Genomic DNA, 18,278 nt, shown 5'->3' on the forward strand with positions numbered 1-18,278 from the left:
ATCAGAAATGTTTAAATAATAGAATGCTGTACAACAATTACACCTTTGTAGTGCTTTCATAAACTGGCTGGCTGCTTATTGAGGAGTATTACTAACACACTAGCATGAACTGCATCTAATTTTGCAATCCAAACCCATGGAAAGCCATTCTGGATTGTCCCCATGGTTTTGTCTCATCTGCTGTTCTCTCTTAAACTGTAGAATTACACCAAACACTTCTCTGAAAGATGCAGGAAAATGTTTGGCGAAGTTAACATATAATGAGCTGTATTTCAGCAGTAGAGAAACACTGAAAATCCATAAAGTAGATAAAAAATAATGTTTGTGTGACACAATTGCATCATGTGTTGGATACATTCACACTGCATTCAAACTGTTGTGTCCTGCATGGAATAATGCTATATTCTGTAGGACTATAAACATTATCGCCTGCTTCTGTACATTTGTAATTAGCCAGGATAAAGCATTTTGCTGCCCTTGGGTAATGAGATAGCTCCAGCACATCCACCTGGCATTGCACTGCATTTTAGAAACACCCCGTTGTTTTCAGCATATGCACTGCAATGTGACCCTGGAATTAATCGTATTAAAAGAAAGAAACAAAAAGAAGAACTATGAGAGTGCACATTAGAGGTGGAATAATAATGTTGCAGAATATCAATTAAATTAAAAACAAAGGTAATCCAGAAGTTATTTCGTTGTTGTTGTCAGGCCTCTCCTAACTCACACCATGATGATGGAATGGAAGGGGGAAAAGTCCGGAGATTTCCAAGTCTCAAACTGTGGCTGCACTCCCCTAGGTATTCCTTCTGTCTTTTCTAAGAAGATTTGGCCTATAAGGAAATGGAGTTTATTTCCTGCTTTTACGAGTTTTGGTTCGCCCGGGAAGTAGTGTCCGTTTAAATAATCTTTTCTGATTTGGGGTGAAGGGTTGGCAGTTGTCCCAGCTAAGTCACAATACATACAGATTGTGATAACTTAGGCTTTGTTCATTTTATTGATCTCGGCTACCTGACATAAATACTGGAATTATTTAAGAAAATACTTGTCTTATCAGTGTTTTGCTCAATGGCCCTTTTATCCTTCATTGTGTTTCCCAGATCATAACTTAGAAACCGAATAAAGGGGATTATGAAAAAGGTGGCAAACTTGGTCAGAAAATGCTTCCTTTGCTGCAGCAAGAGTGCCTAGGGTACTGTTCTTTGCAAAGATTTATTACAAAGTATAGAAGAGGAGAATAGTGTAAGTCAAACAAGCAGGAGATGGTGTTAGAAAGCTGCAGCACAGCACTTTGACAGGCAAGTACAGTTACAGGACAAAGGGCAAAAAAAAGTCAAGACAGAATCAGGAAGAGGTAAAGAACTGATGTAAATCCAAAAGTATTTGCAGTGCATAGCACTCCCTGGGAGTCACTGGGTTTAGGCAGAAGGAAATTTGCATTTGATAAACAAGATGATGTCATCCTAAAAGGAATTATTAATATTATTTGTCTTTCATTTCAGGGCTATATGGAAATAAGAGAATATTTAAAAACATCTAGCAGCTGAGAAATTTCAGCAGCTCTGTATGATTATATGGTTTGATTTTTTTCAATTTTTTTTTCCCTGAAGAGAATTTAAGGTTACATATAACTAATTAGCATCTATAAATTGACATAGTATAGCAAAATTCAAGCATGAGGGGCAGCTAGGAACTGTGGATTATGAATCTTATTGTTATGGAGGAAATACTGCACATTCTTAGCATCACCATATTTATTTATTGTGAAGGTATCAGACTCACATCTAATCCTGAGGACATTGGAGAAAGGTCTGCACCCCGCTTCCAAGCACAGGTGAATGCCTAAGGCACTTCACCGTAGGATCACAAAGCTTCCCACGCTCTCTTTCTGTTGCAGTGAATCCTTAATTCTTATCTGCAGAGTGAAATAACTGCAACAGGCAAAAATGGGAGTGCCCAGTCAGCCCAGAATATAAATAAGCATAATTTTTGCCTTGCTTTTCTGCAAACTGTATTGGGTTATAATGAGCCATGAAATACGAATCTGAGTTTGCATTTTCCAAAGTTCTTGGTTATTCACTTCGGAGAGCGCAGTAGTGATCACAAAAGCTTTTGTTCGTTTTGGGAATCTTCTGCAAAGCGAATGAGATATTCTGGTGGCCTTTAGTGTGACAAGGTGGGGTGTAAGCAGAGAGGGGAATTCTGCCCCCTTGTTGTTGCAACATTCCTACTTAAGTATTAATTTAAAGGTCTTCTGATTACTAGCATCTATTGCCAGAAGGAAAAGGAATAAGAAGCACACAGCTGGATTAATACCCGTTATAGCAAGTTTCAAGATAGCCATGAAATTTCTCTATTAATATAGAAGCAGGCAGAATCATAAGCATTCCAGCAATCATGAGATAATAGCAACAAAAGTGTAATTTTGCACCATTGTCCATGCCTACAGTGCCGCTGCCTGTGGCAGTGAACAGATCCTTTGCTTATTTCTTTTCCTGTGAAATTCACTGCTCTACAGTTTGCAAACCTGCTTCAGGGATACACCATCTCTGCATAGACACACGGACCAAAATAGCTTGAGAATTGTATAAAGAATTGCAGAATTTATTTGGTAGTATTACTGCTCCTTTTAAAGCAGGCTTAAATGTTGAAGGAACTATTTCTGTCAACATAATTATCATGGTGAATTGGGCATGTGACAGCCTTTACAGAAATGGACCCACTGAGTTTATAAAAGAAAATCATATGGCATATCTAGTTTGAAATATCCTAAGAGCCTATTTCTTGCCGAAAAAAGATTCAAATAAAAGACCAACCACAAAAGAGTGCTGAGTAGCTGTATGGGTTTCTGGGAAGACTATTAGCTTGTCAAATCCATTCTTTTCCTTTTCCCATGTCCTCTTAATCTTGGTGCCTTTTCTTCTGTATTCTTTTTAATTCCCTTCAAGTTCAGTGAATTTTGTTTGTGTAAAGATCATAAGAGACGAGTTTTTTCTATGCTACGTTTTGTTTGGTGTGAAAGGTGTACTTCAGAAACCTTTACAGAGAGAATAAAAACCCCCACCAGCATGCATCTCAGCAGCTGAAACAAAAGCCATTCCTTTTGTTTTCCCCCTTTCCACGTAGATTTTCTTTGTAAAAATGTTTGGTGATAAAATGTTTCTTTCCAAACCTTAAAATAATAGAGTGTTTTTCTGCATCTTGTCTATCTCAGAAAAAAAGAGCATAGCTTTGCCCTACCTTCTCTGGCTATACTCTCTTGGAGTAAGGAACCCTGGTTTCTAGTCCCTAGCCAGAAATATAATCATATAACTAATTATACCTTCAGCACCGGATGGATGAAAACTGTTAAATATTCTTTGAGCAGGAACATGGCTCTTGTTATTTGTCACTCGACCAAGTGACAGTATTTGCTAAACTCTAAGAGAAAATCCTATTGCAGTCTAATGAAACAATTTTGCAAGTTTGGACTGTATTACAGCTTTTTGCTCTCTTTTTCAGAGAGCTTCCTCTGCCCTCACGTGAATAAGAGTACAAAAGACTTCTCTTTCCCACTGGTTTCAGTTTTTCAGTGTGCTCCATTTTGTAGTTTATCCTTCTGTTGTCTACAGAAAGCAATTAGGTCACTGTGCTTCTTGGAGCTTTACCAGTTACAGAAGCATTTGTACGTTAGCTGATTAATCATTAGCACTTCTTATTATCTTTATCATCTTCTACACTGGGCTGAAATTAACTGTAATAGAAGGGATTCCATTCCTTAGTTCTGAAGGCTGAACTGGCACAGGCCACGGACACGGGGCTCGGGCATGGTGGGTCTCTGCTCCCCTCTCCAGGGGGGCTTTCTTCAGTTCTATTCGGCTCTTTACGAACTGGCTTTGATAACATCTACTCTACACCCTCAATTAAACAACAGAAGTTAAAGTACTTTGTAGAGAAATAAACCTCTAACGGAAATTCCTTATTGTAACTCAGTTTGAACTCTAAACTCAAAGCAAGCTGAGAGTGAATTATGCATGTGGTGGGATGATCAAGGGAACGGGGGTTTAGTAATATACATAGCACACTTAACAACTGTTTTGGGGAACTTATATAGGAAATAAACATTTCTGTATTTACCACCTCTCCACTCCTCCAATAAAATGCAAAGGGGATGCAATGAAGAGCATCCATTTACCTCCTCATTTCTATGCAGCTTTTTATTAATGAGTAGGTGCCGAAGCAGGGCTCTGCCATAAGGCAGTGTTTTTCTGGCACTGAGCTGATGTTCATGCAGAGATTTTCACGTGCAGGTGAAAGGAGTCCTTCGTTCCATTCAACCTGTGGTATCTGAGATTGGGCCAAGCTTTTAGGGTAGCTGCATAAGTAGTGTTTCCCAGCATCTTAAAACTTATGAGAATGTTAAGCATTAAGTCTCTTCTGTTTTACTTTCATACAGCTATACTGTTCATGCATCTCTTTCATTTAATTTCTATATTCTGTTATTCTGATTCATTTGATATACTCAACAGTATTTTCAGTAATGTTGTTAGGTTGGTTCCTTGCTCGTGTTTTGAGGTCAGCGCTGAAGAATGGGACTTATGGTTTAGAAAATATTTCTGAAACTACTCCTAATAAATACATAAAGTTTTACAAGAGAAGGACTCTTGTGACTTTAGAATGCTGACATAGCTATTTATCTACATATCAGACACTGCAAGCATGATAAGGATTTCTTTATATTGTCTGACAAACCGGCTAAGCATTGATTTGGAAGGTCCGTTTGTCTCCAGCTCAAACATAATTCAGTATCTGTCAGAGGACACCTGCTGCCCCCTACCATGCCAAAATACCTAGCTCTGCCTGCTCACATGGCCTGATCATAAATGTGTTCCCATATCAGTCTAACAAGTGCTACTCACAATTTATTGTAAGAAGCATATTCCTTGAGGTAAAAAAAAAAAAGAACATCCAACCAAGTTTCTTTTGTACCAGTATATTCAACACCCAAGTATATTCAAACTTAACTTTAGATGAATGTGACTCTTTTCCTTGAGTACTTGTAGCCTATTTATCACAAAGAAAGAGTGAAAAAGTAAGACTGGAGGCCTGTTAATAGTTTCTGAAAATCAGTGACTAAAGGAAGTATAATGAGGATATTGGTTTTCTTCCCTTTCTTTTTTTTTTAATGAGACTGAACAACATTCTTATAGTGACATTGATGAAGTCACCTGTCAGGGAGAATTTAAAATATATTCCAAATGAGAAGCCTGTTGAGCATTTTGTCTACAGCAGTTGTAAGGAACAAAATGTTTTACCCAGTATTGGCAGATTCCTAAGTTCTTTTTGTTCTGTCAAAGAAAAAAGGGTCATATCCCATTACAATTGGCTTTTAATGTATTATGCAAAAAAGAATTCACAGAATTAAAGAGATTAAGAGAGTACTATTCAGAGCAAAAATATGAGCAGATGAATAGGATAGAACTAAAATGTTGAAATCCTCATACACACATAGAGGGGATACAGTTTCATGTCTTAGAGTTTGCCTGAGCTCTCAACTAAAGCACTATTAACATCGATTTAAGTTATTCCTATTGACACTGGCTGTGGCAGAACAGTTTAGGCCTTCCTCTATAAATATTTGGGTTTTCTACTGGCTGTAGACTTCATCTCATTGGCAAAGCTGCCATTTATCTCAGAATAGCATGACTTGAATTCTGTTTGCATTTCCCTGAAGATGTATGTTGGATGTCCAAAATCAGCATTGGAGAAGTAAGTCTAATTTCCAGTAGCTGGTCTTTTTGACTGTCTACTTCTTCCCTGCCATGGGAAAATCTACCCATTGTTTTAATGACATACTTATCATTTCCAACTTCAGTCTCGTGAGAGATAAAACTTCATAATTTTTCTCCACCTTAAGATACAAGTCTATACCTTCCATTAGAGCTCACTTTCTCTAGAATAGAATTCTTTTATTTGAGTCTTTTTGTCCTCTTTTTACAAACACAGCAGAATAATTTCTTCAGAAATCCCAAGTAATGAACTGTACAGAACAAAAAGGATCCCAGAACTCTTTGCAAATGTCTTTTAGAAAGCGCTGCATAGTATCCATTTCGTTGACTCCGTGTCTGCTGCCTCCTTTCCAGCATCACCGGAAGAGGTTAAAAGATTTGACTTAGTGGCCAGATCTTGATCACATCATAGTGACACAGGAATCCTTTGGGTATGTAATTCCTTTATTTGGATTTTTGTTACCTTTCCATATTTTGGTGGCTGGAGTAATTAATCATAAAGCAGTGGTTTATGTGTCATGAAATACAGCTGCTGACAACAGAAGAGAAGGATCCATCTTACAAAAGACTCTTCTTAAAAATTCTTGGAAACCTAAACAATGCATTTTCAGTGAGATACTATTTACATTCTGGTTTGCTGAGGTATTGCCAATGCAACGTGGAATGTAGAATCTCACTAAAATTGTTAGATAAGAAACTTAAGTAGGTTAATTCCTGAGCTCTCTAAATTAGCTATTTAAAGCTGGTGTGCGTACTTCCAAACTGAACAAAATTTGCTGCATGGTACTTGTCTTTTGTGTTAGTGGAAGGAGGTGACAACTTCTCCATTTGAATATTATTTGTGTTAATGTGACATTTTCATGTGAAGGGATTTTCAGAACATGGGATGTGCATACTCCAAGCTTAATTCAGAAACACAGCGAGAGAACAGCCACTTGCATTTTAAATATAGCTTGGATTGACTCTACTTGAATCAAATACAGAGAAGACAGCATCGCAAATGAATGGAATAGCCGGAAAATCTCACTTGACGTAATAACTTCTAATTTCATTGAATCAGTACCAACAGGCCTCTAAAAATATATATACTGCCCTTTAGAAAAATACTCTTGACTTTTCGCTAAATCTTACTGTTTGTCAGGAGCTAAGTTTTGATACTGCACTGGAAACTATTCCATTGAAATTGGTCTGTTTGTAGAGTTAGGCATCATTCAGTGTGAGTAAACATACCACAGTATGTGTGTCTAACACCTATACAGGATATTTTAAATGGTAATTGCCTTACTTATATGAATTGAAAAGTAACATAGTCTGTGATACACTTTAGTTCACATACATTTTTGAAGTAAATGTAGTCTTTCCTGTTGAAGTCTCAAGTATTAAGATTTGTTACGTATCTAATATGCTGATCACAAGATACTGGTTAGTTCTGAAAAGGATGAAAAGCTTCGGCTCCCCCTCACCCCCATACTGCCTGCAATCAGACTCCAGTGGGTAAGCATCAGATCAGTTCACATGAAGGGCAAACTGCCACCAACCTCTAGTTGTCACAAAAACGAGTAAGCAAATGACCTGTAAATATAAAAAGTGCTACGTATAATAATATTTCCTATGATGTTTGACCGGAAGTGAATAACCCCAACGGGTATTTCTAAGCTCACCTGATGACAACATGCAGATTACAAATGTCAGCAAAAACGGGAGGCTATACTAGTTTTATTCCTGCCGTGAGGAAACATAGCTGCATTTAACTAAGTTCTGCATTCTGACTCTTTCTGTGTGAGCTTGAAAAAGTTTTGGAATCATGACATTGACAAAATTTATTAAACGTTTTCCAAAATCATAGTCCCGCTGCAACTTAATTGAAGATTCTATTTGCCCTTAAAATAGATGGAGCAATTAAATTTTATTCTTTGCTTCTAATTCTTACAGCACTTGCATTTTTCTCGATGAAATTTTTTCAGATTTGCTTGCTGCAAAATAGCTCAATTTGAAGCTCAGAGCAAATACTTAGATTTGCTTGATATTCAAATGATGTAAATGTTTAAGCATATATTATGATGAATAACCTTTGTGTGGTGATAAGTGGTAATTTACTACACAAACCTATCTTGAAAGTGTTTGAGTAAGGCAAAATTCTGATTGCAAATAAGTGCAAGTTTTAAATAGTCACTTTTTTGTTTCCTTGGTGACCTGATACCAAGGTTACACCCAGCACCACGTGTTTACCATCTCCATTCCAAAACATAATGTAAAGAATATTAATTGCATCCCTGCTGTGTTTGATCCTATAAATTCCTATTTATATTGGCATTGTGTGGGAAGAAATGAGCAACAAAACCATGTTAATCTGGGAGGAATTAACCCTAGTTCAAATCATTCTCAGGCACTGGAGGAGGTTTGCTTTGGGTTTTCATTGGTTTCACCTGGTGGCCTTGCTGTGAAATTTTCAGAATTGAAGAGATTTAAAAATATCTATGTATTTGAGGGATCTGGAGAGAATTGAAAAAAGCAACTGTTTGCCTTAGCAAATGGAATTGTCTTAATAATTTTAGCAACAAATTGTCCCGTTTAAAAAAAGGCAGAATTTTCTATAAGCAAAATTTTCTAATATTTCAGTGCTTGATCTGTCACTTGTCTAATTCTTGTGGGTCATTTTAGTTGTATGTGCTTTGCACCAGCAGAAGAGTAATAACCTCAATAACCAACCAGCAAACTTCAAACTAAGAGGCCCATAACTAAGAGATCACCAATATGTAACATTATGGGTGATAAACTAATTTGACTGTGTGCGGTGCTACCTTAGTGGCAAATATGTTGTCACATATCAACAGTTGCTTAAAGGACAGGCAATGGTTTGGAGTTAGCAATTTTCTCACCTATGCATATTGTGTTCTATATTTTGGTGGTTGGTAACAGTATAATCTGCACTACTTGTATCTGTGTGTATGTTACGACAACCCATAAGATTCTTCAGAGCTAAAGAACAGCTAACTGTAGATGAGAGCTTGGGAGAAAAACATAACTTATATTATACCTAACAATTTCTGTAATAGTATTTTTAGTTACAATAGCTGTGGAGGGGTTTCACATTACTTTGAATGTAAGAGAGGTCAGTATGCGGTGAACAACTCAGGCTGGTTTTGGGTGTTATGGTGCAGCTCCATCCTTGTTGTTCATCTGTCCTGCTGTGAACTGCTAATTACATTACTTAAGTATCAAGCAGCAATTTTTGTCTGCAGTGTTTCTCCATCGATAAGTTGTATGTCATGCATATCTCTCTACTCATCCCAGAAGTTGCCATTTAATTTTTCACTGGGTAAAGAATGGAGTCGGATTCTATGATATCTATACATCTTCATCTCTATTCTTAAGTCACTTCCATAGAAATGGACTCTCAAATTGTCACACACTGTGAAAAGCGCAATGGGATAACATGATAACACACAAATGTCATAAAACTTCTAACATTTTTGTCGTCTAATTTTTAAAGATTGCAATTGCCATTAATTTTTATGAGAATTTTTATGTAAGATGCTTGCCATTATACACAATTCTGTTCAAATAATTTGCAGTGGGAGGCAGTAGAATATTGGAATCATATTGAATCCATTTTCTACAAGAAAGTTGGAGAGGAACTTTTTACAAGGGCATGTAGTGATAGGACAAGGGGTAGTGGCTTCAAACTGGAAGAGGGTGGATTTAGGGTTGGTATCAGGAAGAAATTCGTCATAATGAGGGTGGTGAGACACTGGAACAGGTTGCCCAGCAAAGTTGTTGAGGCCCCCTCCCTGGAAGTGTTCAAGGCCAGGCTGGATGGGGCTTTGAGCAGCCTGGTCTAGTGGGAGGTGTCCCTGCCCTGGGCAGGGTGGGTTGGAACCTGATGATCTTTAAGGTCCCTTCCAACCTCAACGCTTCTATGATTCTATGTAGCTTTTTTTTTTTTTTTTTTTTTACCTACTTTTGCACTGCTGAGCAAGTAGTGGCTTTTTTAATTAGAAGACAAATGTTTGACAAAAAAGGGTTCTTTGGAATATTGAAAGATAATTCTTTGGCAATTTGAAATCATCTATTTAAAACTCTTCTGTCATCAGAACCCAGATGGATTCAATATCACAGTCAGTCACATACCATGAATGTATTTGTCATTAGTGGCTGAATTTATTGAATTTTTTCTGATCAGAGAATAAGTAACATAAAATGAATCCCTAAGGCTGCATTCCTATGGAAAAATAAATCATACCAATAAAGTAAGCAGAGTTGTTGTTAATGTAGTGAGGCGATCATTCATTTACATTGAAAATAACAAAGAATGCTGATGTAGTATCAGTTAGAATTTTTTTATTTAGCCTGAGTTGCCATAGCAGCCACAGGAATCATGAGATCACATTTTAATTAAGAATCTCCTAGTAATTCTGATTCTAACAATTGCTCATCATAAATACACAGTATGTTAACGTGCATATTAAATGCAGACGAGGTTGATAAATATACGGTCACTGGAATTTTAGTATGCTCATAGGAGGGTAAATACAGATTCAGCAGATCAGGTAATATCTTTCAATCTTACATACTACTGAAATATGACAGGAAAAGTAAAAACAAATCTTTCTCAGGCAGCGTTGTAGAAAAAGCTGGGAAAAGTAAGAAATATGTTATGTCTTTGCACACATTGAAATCGGCGCACAGTAAGATGGTAACAATACATGCTACAATTCTCTGCAGGACTGCAGAAGTATTGGCAACCCCTTCTTAAATCGGGTGCAGATTTCATGGCTAGTGAATTTAGGAGTGAGTGCTGTATAAACAGAATCAGAGACCATGAAGCATGTTAACTGCAAAATTGCATGTGTCCTTGAGAAGTAAATATCCAGTTAGGTTGTTTTGCATTTGAAGACCTCTGAAAACAGTCAAACAACTTAATCTTGCCAGGTAGTTTAGAGAACTATCTAGTTAAAATATAGAATTATTTATGGAAGGAAATCATTAAGAATCAGTTTTGAATTGACTGAACTCAACCTCTTCCTCAGTCCCTTTCAGTAAGCCAAACACCTCTAGGTGTTTATATGTTACTCTCCAAAGTTTGGTACCATCAGAATTAAGAATGCAAACCTGTCACGGTGCTGCTTTTCCAGTCATGCAGCTGTAGGTGCCTGTGTTGTTTCACTTGAAATAAATTATGGACTAATTAAACAATAGGAAGGTAAAATTATTTGTCTGTGAGGCAGGGCTTTTTTTTTTGCCTTTTTTTTTTTTTGAGATGTGAGAATTTTTTAAATTTTTTACCTGTCCTAAACTGAATCTGAAAATTTTAAACAGAAATTCTCAAATATAACCATAAATCAGGTCATGAAAGTTTATTCTGGGATAATTAGAAGTCAAATATTGAAATAAACACACTGAAAAGTTAACTTGAAGCTGGCTGTTTGTCACAAATAATGTCAGCTTCTACTGGAAAAAACATTTGGGCAGGAAGAAGATTATGCTAGAAAACTTGTAACCACCACTACTACTCATGCAATCTAGGAAAGTAACATGCATAGCAGAAATCAATTTGATAATACGACATAAACTGTAAAAGCTTAAAATGTCATTGCTAGATCAGTTTCCTGAATGCTATTCAGAAATATTTACTTTGGTGATTACAACCTACATTCCTGCCAGTCAGCGGATATATAACACTTTGCATGTCTTTAACCTCTTTGATCTTCTCACTGTTTAAAAATTCTGGGATTTCTGACTTATTATAGTTTGCAATAATTTCTGGAAAGGGTGTGGAATAAACATTTCAAGTATTATAGTGATGGAGCAATAATCTCCTGTCTTCAAGTAATTTTGATAAACACATCCACTAACCTGCTCACCTTCAAACCAGTATGAAGCATTGGCTAAATGTTTCTACCAGACTATATTTCTCAGATATATATAACAGGACTTTCTTGGTAAAGGCTGTTAAAATGTAGCCATGTTTTCCAGTATGACCATTGTACTACATCTGCTTTTAAGTATTCACACAGGATGCATGTTCAAGGAGAAAATCGAGAAAGAATATTCATATATAGGTCAAACTAGGCTGAAATAGGAAATCAGTGGCTGGATAATCACTGGATGATTTAGTTCCGTCTCTCTGTGGCACTGAATGATGTTGTAATGATGGATACAAGTATTTCAAACCAACCTGGTTATGACGCTTCATGCTATGCAATTCCAATGTGATATAATTCAATATCCTCTGCACAATGCATTGGCTGCTTAATTAATTGCACTAATGACGTTGTCCAGCATTTTACACTTAGTGACAGAAGATTAGGTTGAAGTAACATTCAGCGTAAAATCTATTCATATAAAAATTCCAAGATACCATCTGCAATATGAGCAACTGTAAATATCTATTGCAGACTATAATGAATTCACTCAGTTGAAAACAATGTTTCCAAGAATTTTTTAATGTTAAGTAAAAGAGTTGCATGCTTCCTGGTTATGCTATTATTTGAGGTAGAAATGCTTTTTTTTTTTTGTTATTTTGCTGTTGATTTAGAACATATTTTAGATTCACAGAAACATAAAAAAAGAACAATAAAACTAATCTGAAATATCAGAGAAGTATATTGCCAGATGTTATACTTAACCTGAATATCCTCTAACTGTTGCATTGAACATGAAAAGCATGTTGTCATTTCCAATGGGAAAGTTAAAAAAAAAATGAGGAGGGGAAAAAAAACCACCCAAACCCAAAGAACAAAATTAGTTCTGGGACAGAATACGTTACTGTTATTATGACCATAAAAACTTCTCTCCCCCCACTTTGTAAAGGTTCATTATTGCTGTATGGTTGTGGTATAGCACCATATTTTCATAATTAATTGAAGAAAAAAATGAATGTATTTAGATTACAGTCCTTTGCAGTTAACTTATGCTATTCCATGAAAAAAGAGTTGCTGCTTTGTTTCCTTTGTATTTGTATTCTACTTAACATGCGAAAAAACCTACAAATAGAACTTTACATTGAACTTCTTGTTCTGTTCTCTCCGGATATGGAATTTGAATGATCAGAATTTTCAGAAACATTTGCAACATTGCAGCAAAATAGGAGGTGCTAGAATCTGAAAAATCTTGGAAATATGGCTGTTTTGTTCAGATGTCTACAACAAGCCCTAAAACTTTATTTTGATTATTTCACGGGAGATGTAAAGTAAGGCCAAACTGTTATCTCAAACAGAAAGTTCAGAGAATTCCTATGGTGAAATAAAAGGTTAAATACAGGCTAACCTCCTCTAATTCAAGAAAAGAGATTCAGAAAAATGCTGAACAGATATTAAGGATGTTTCATGCTCTGATGTTAAATGATATTGCAACCTGGACAAAAAACGTAGTATGGAGCTAGTGAATGGGTTACAGATATCCATTTGCACAAGGTGAAGAAAACTCCTCCTATAAATGTTAAGTAGAATTTTTATGCCAAATTTTGTGCTAGTGCCTGCAAAAAGCACCGTGTACTAGCAATTTAACTAAGTGTGTGATTAATAATTAAAATAGATAGCTGATTAGCAATTGCATCAAGAATGTAGGAGTGCCTGCATGTATATGAATGTCTACAAAAATAATCTCTTAAATCATAAGAAGCTTTTAACAGCAATTAGAAATCATTTGATGGTGATGCAGAAGGAAACAATTTTCCATATGGTGTTTTCTCTCTGGCTCAAAACACTGGCTTTTACGTAGAGCAAGGTTTTTCCATTTTTGGGCTAACCTTATGCCACCAGGATAAAAGTAGTATCATTAGTGATCTCCAGTAAGTAACTAAACATTAGGGAAGCTGGTATTAGTGCGTTACAATTGTTTGATCACCTGCTGTTACAACAGATGACATTTTCCCTTTTGAGTAGCTGAGGGGGGTGGCGGGGAAAGCTGTGTAGGAATTTATCCTTAGAGATTATCAACGTGTGGATGGCAAGTAAAATTGCACAGAGTTGAACTTTTTGTGTGTTGTGTAATCTTTCAAAATATGACCACGGAAGTTCTATGCAATTCTGTAGGTAACAACACAAGAATTTGACATTGAAATTATTCCTTGTATTCTGTAGCATACAAATTTTCAGGGTGTGTTTCTGAAATTGGATTTTCTTTTGTGTTTTTTTCTTTTTCTCACACACAGACACACTTTTTACCTCTTTTGGTCACTTATTCAAAGGCTTTTTGTTCAGTGTTGTCTTAAACTCCTTGCTAGGAAGAACTTTTGTGAAGTCAAGTAGATCAGTGTCTAGGATTGTTATTCAGTGTTTAGTGTGATAATTTTAAAGATCTAATATAGACCTTAATGACATACTTATGCTATTCATTTTATCTCTGGTTTCATTTCTGATTTAGTCATTAAACGTAGATTTTCCCTACTACACAGTATACGGACTTTTTCATTTTCTAGTCAATGTCTTTTTTCAGTCTAGTTTGACATTTCAGCAGTGCAGGTGTGCATGTGAAACATAAAAGTTTGCATTGTTCCTGCTGCATTCTCCTCCTTTGTTATTAGCATTAATATAATTTTTGACAATCTTATGACCATATGTAATATCACTCATATTTAGTTCTACTCTCTCTAGGATGCCTTTCTTACCATGTCTTCTCCAAGACTCATGCTTAGCTTGTTCAAGTTGAGCATGTAACCATTTCTCCCAATTTTTGCTCAGTCACAAGGCCTAGAGTTGCTTGATGTTTGAATGAAAAAAAACACATGCTATTCATCATGTCAGAGAAGTCAACCAGATAATTGTGGAAGTGATCCACCATGGCCTTTGTCATTTCAGTGCCTTTAAAAAAATTTGCTCTATTCAAATTAAATGCTATGAAGAAAATAATAAGTTGGAACGATGTCAAAGTTAAGGGAAAGGCAATGTAGTTACTCTAGCTTTGATATTATTAAGCTTTTGTAATGTGTAAAAGCCATTTACAAGACATATGTAAAACTTGAGTCTCCTGTAGACTTTGCCACCCTCCTGTGCCCTTGTTTTTCTGATCAATTTGGTATCAGTGGAGAGTCATTCAAATTTTAATTTTAAGAAGATGTTTCTAGGCCTACAACTCTTTTAGGTCAATATGAAATATTTCAGCTACTCACTTCCATGCACCATTAACCTTCCAGGTGATAGAAGGCTGCAACTTATACCAAGCAAGGCAAAGAACTTTACTGTCCAATGACCTTTATCTGTTATTCTGTTGTCCAGAAAAGCAAGTTTATAGGCAGCTTGTACCATGGCTACAGAAAAGTAAGCTGTAGCTCTGTGATTATCTTATAAATAGCTTTTACATATTGAATGTGATCTAATTTATGGTAAATGCATGAATTGTCCCATAGGTGTGATATTACTTGAGTATAATTTTATTTACAATGTTTAGCCAAGAGGTATGTTTTCTCAATAACCATACATACATTTGAATTTTACTACAAAATAGTTGACATTTGAAACTTCATTTTTGAATGTCACGTTCAAGAAGTTTGGTGAATGATAATTACGATATGCTGCATAATTTCCATTTTGTAATAGTCAGTGCTGTTTATTTTATTTTTTTTTATTTACTCTGGAAAATGAAATGTGTAGATACTTTGGAATGAATAAGTAATACAGATTAGAACATGTTCTAAAGGCGTGACACATTTTTAGAATTAAAAGGGAGAAATACGCAAACAGATTAAAAGACTAACAGCTGCAATGCTGTAAGATAAGCAGCCTTTTGCTTCAGAAAAATACAAAGAGGACAGGAGAGGCCTCAATCTACGATTTTAAAATGTGGCTTCTTATCCATTAAAAATAAAAACCAAGCTGAAAAAGATTCTGACGGGAAATAGGAGTTTATATTTTGAATTGAGGCTCTTCAGGTGTAGGACCTTCCCTTATAAAGACAAGTACAAAGAGTAGCTAGTGGACTTTTGAGTAGTTATGTAAAGGTTCTTTTGTGACATTTTTTACATTACTGCAGCACAATATATTTCTGGCTAAGCAACATAACCTGCTGTGACTAAAATTTTCAATCCCTTTTATCATCTCCTCTACACCTGATGTGCAAACACAAAAGATCAGTCCTCAATAGAGTATAACAGGCATTGCTGCATTTGTGAAGTCGAGTAGAATCTAAAAATAAAAATGGGAAAACCTTGACTCTTCTGCTTCTCTGTTATTGTATTTTTACGTAAAAACCAAATTAAGTAAGCTAGAGGAACTGCAATACTACTGGACATTTTTGAAAGATGAGGCTCTTGGCAGAGATATATTTCTAAATTAAAACAGTTTTGGTAACACTGAAGTCATGCATTCAATGTTACCGTGCTGCACTTCTACTTAAAAGTCAAGAATCAAAACTGAAGAGTTTCTAGTTATATCAAGCAATGTTAAAGAAAGGATTAATTTTTCAAAATACATTGCTTGAAAGAGAGGAAGAAATGAAGGATAATTTATAGCAGGACTTCAGATCCTCTTTGTTCCTAAAATGATGACTTTTGATGGTGGCTGATTGACAAGCATTGCAAAATATGGCCTGGGAATGCTTTCGCACTTTCAAGTAAACCTATTTGTCCACACTCTATGAATACCCTTCCCATTAAGAATGTCACCTAGAATACTTTCAGAAATATTTGTGAATTATTAGCAAATATTGTAGAATATTATAGGAATGCTAATTTAGAGTCATAAGTGAGAATCTGATGCTAAGACTGACTTAAAGTTATCAAATCTTTACAGTGACTTTTCTCTGAATAAGCTAAGTACCATTGCATTATTTAATAATGAAAATTCAAAGGGAATCTCATCATGTTAAATATGGAGAAGTATTTATATGAAAGCATCTTAACTCTTATTTTAAGAGAAAACTAAAAAAATTCATTATAGGCATTTTAAGGCACCATCGTGACAATTATTGAAAGAATTTAATGTTGTAACTGGAGGTCGTGTCCATTACGTATAGTGATAATCTACATTAAGATAAATTCATCGATTTATTGGTAATTCAGAGGTTTTCCATGTCGATTAATCTTTCACCTATGAACAAATTAGAATATGAGGAATTTTTCCTTCTTTCCAATCAGAGTATTTTGGAATATATAAGACCAGATGTAACTAAATGATTACAGTGTTGATATTTTGTTTAAATACCAAAACTCGTATGGCTTTGATGTTGCAAAAAATGCCTGTGGTTGATAACTGGAGGTATCAGAAAACTGATTTGATCTGAGTTCTGCTGCATGACACTTCTGAGTTACAAAATTGACAATTTCCTTCAATAATCCATTTAGGGAGTTAAAGAAAAAAGAGAGGAGCAGTAGATCAAACCAGGCTGGAAGGTGACTGACAGCAAAGCGTGAGTAGAAATCTATTTAAGTTTCATTTTTGTGCAATATTCGTCTATGATGAGGGCATGCAGTGTAGGAAAACAGAAGTGGTTTTGTTAAATACATAAAACAAGAAACACATTTTCCATGGTTCTTTGTTTTCAGTTCCACAAATCTGATCTTACTACATCCAGTATTTTCTCTGTGAGAGCAGAGTAGACTTGAAGATTTTGGATCTGAAATTATTTCTTCAGAATGAATTCTTTTTTCATATTCAAGGTATTTAGGGATTAGTTGCAGAAAGACATCTGGTTTCTGAATTGAAGTCTATAGCCGTGAACTTTAACACCCAAAATGCTGTCTACAATCTGAAGAAGACCTAAATGCTGTAGAAATCATGCATAAGAGACAGTTAAGTCAGTGGGGACCATTTCAAGGTAACCCATGGAAAATGTTGAATAAAGAAGAGTTTTCCTTTCTAGCTATTTGACTTTTCTGTGCAGGAGAGAGAAAAAGCTAATTTATAAACAACATATGTTGCTTATAGCTCTATTTTGTAGTTTACTTCGACTGCATGTCTGACTGTATTTTCCTGTCAGTGACTGCAGAATAAAAAATAGTTCTTTGTGTGGTTTAACTAGAAACATAGAAACATTTAATTAAATTTTAACATATTGTGGTCTCTCACTTTAATATATGGTACATTAATTTTCTATGATGCTGGCATGCCGTGCTGATGGATTTCTCAGTCTACCAAATGATGTAAACCAGGGACTTTCCGGGCAGTTTAATTTTTTCTAGATACAATGGCATTAACATTCTTTTTGGGAAGACAGTTATCAAAACTTGATATTTCATTAGATGTTTGAACTTTTATTTTAATTTATATTCAATCTTGTCACTGTAGTAATGATAGCCTGTTATATGCCACCTTTGTTAGTGAAACTACGACAACCCTTACTCAATGACAGTTGGGCTTTATTACCAAAGAAATGTTATTTAAAAAACTGGAAGTCATAAATACCTTTCCATCATTGCAGTAATTGTTACTATCCTCTGTAATGTCAGAAAAATGAATCTAGTTTGATCATTAAGCTTTGTATGGTTTTGGTTTTGGTGTGTTGTGGTGGTGTTTGTTTTTTTTTTTTTTATTGGGGAGGAGGGTGTGTGTTTTCCTTGAATCATTTGTTTAA

General features: G+C 35.6%; 1 long non-coding RNA gene across 3 annotated transcripts in view; it reads left to right on the plus strand.

Moving 5' to 3' along the window:
* The window catches only part of LOC128911471 (uncharacterized), a 574,472-nt gene that overhangs the window by 411,706 nt on the left and 144,488 nt on the right, over nucleotides 1-18,278 (plus strand). For all 3 annotated transcript variants that reach the window (XR_008467089.1, XR_008467088.1, XR_008467090.1), the window contains one exon: nucleotides 17,050-17,114. This is a non-coding gene — a long non-coding RNA (uncharacterized LOC128911471). The remainder of the gene's footprint in view (nucleotides 1-17,049; nucleotides 17,115-18,278) is intronic.

Source organism: Rissa tridactyla, chromosome 6 (genome assembly GCF_028500815.1).
Source record: "Rissa tridactyla isolate bRisTri1 chromosome 6, bRisTri1.patW.cur.20221130, whole genome shotgun sequence".
In the NCBI taxonomy this organism is placed as follows: domain Eukaryota; kingdom Metazoa; phylum Chordata; class Aves; order Charadriiformes; family Laridae; genus Rissa; species Rissa tridactyla.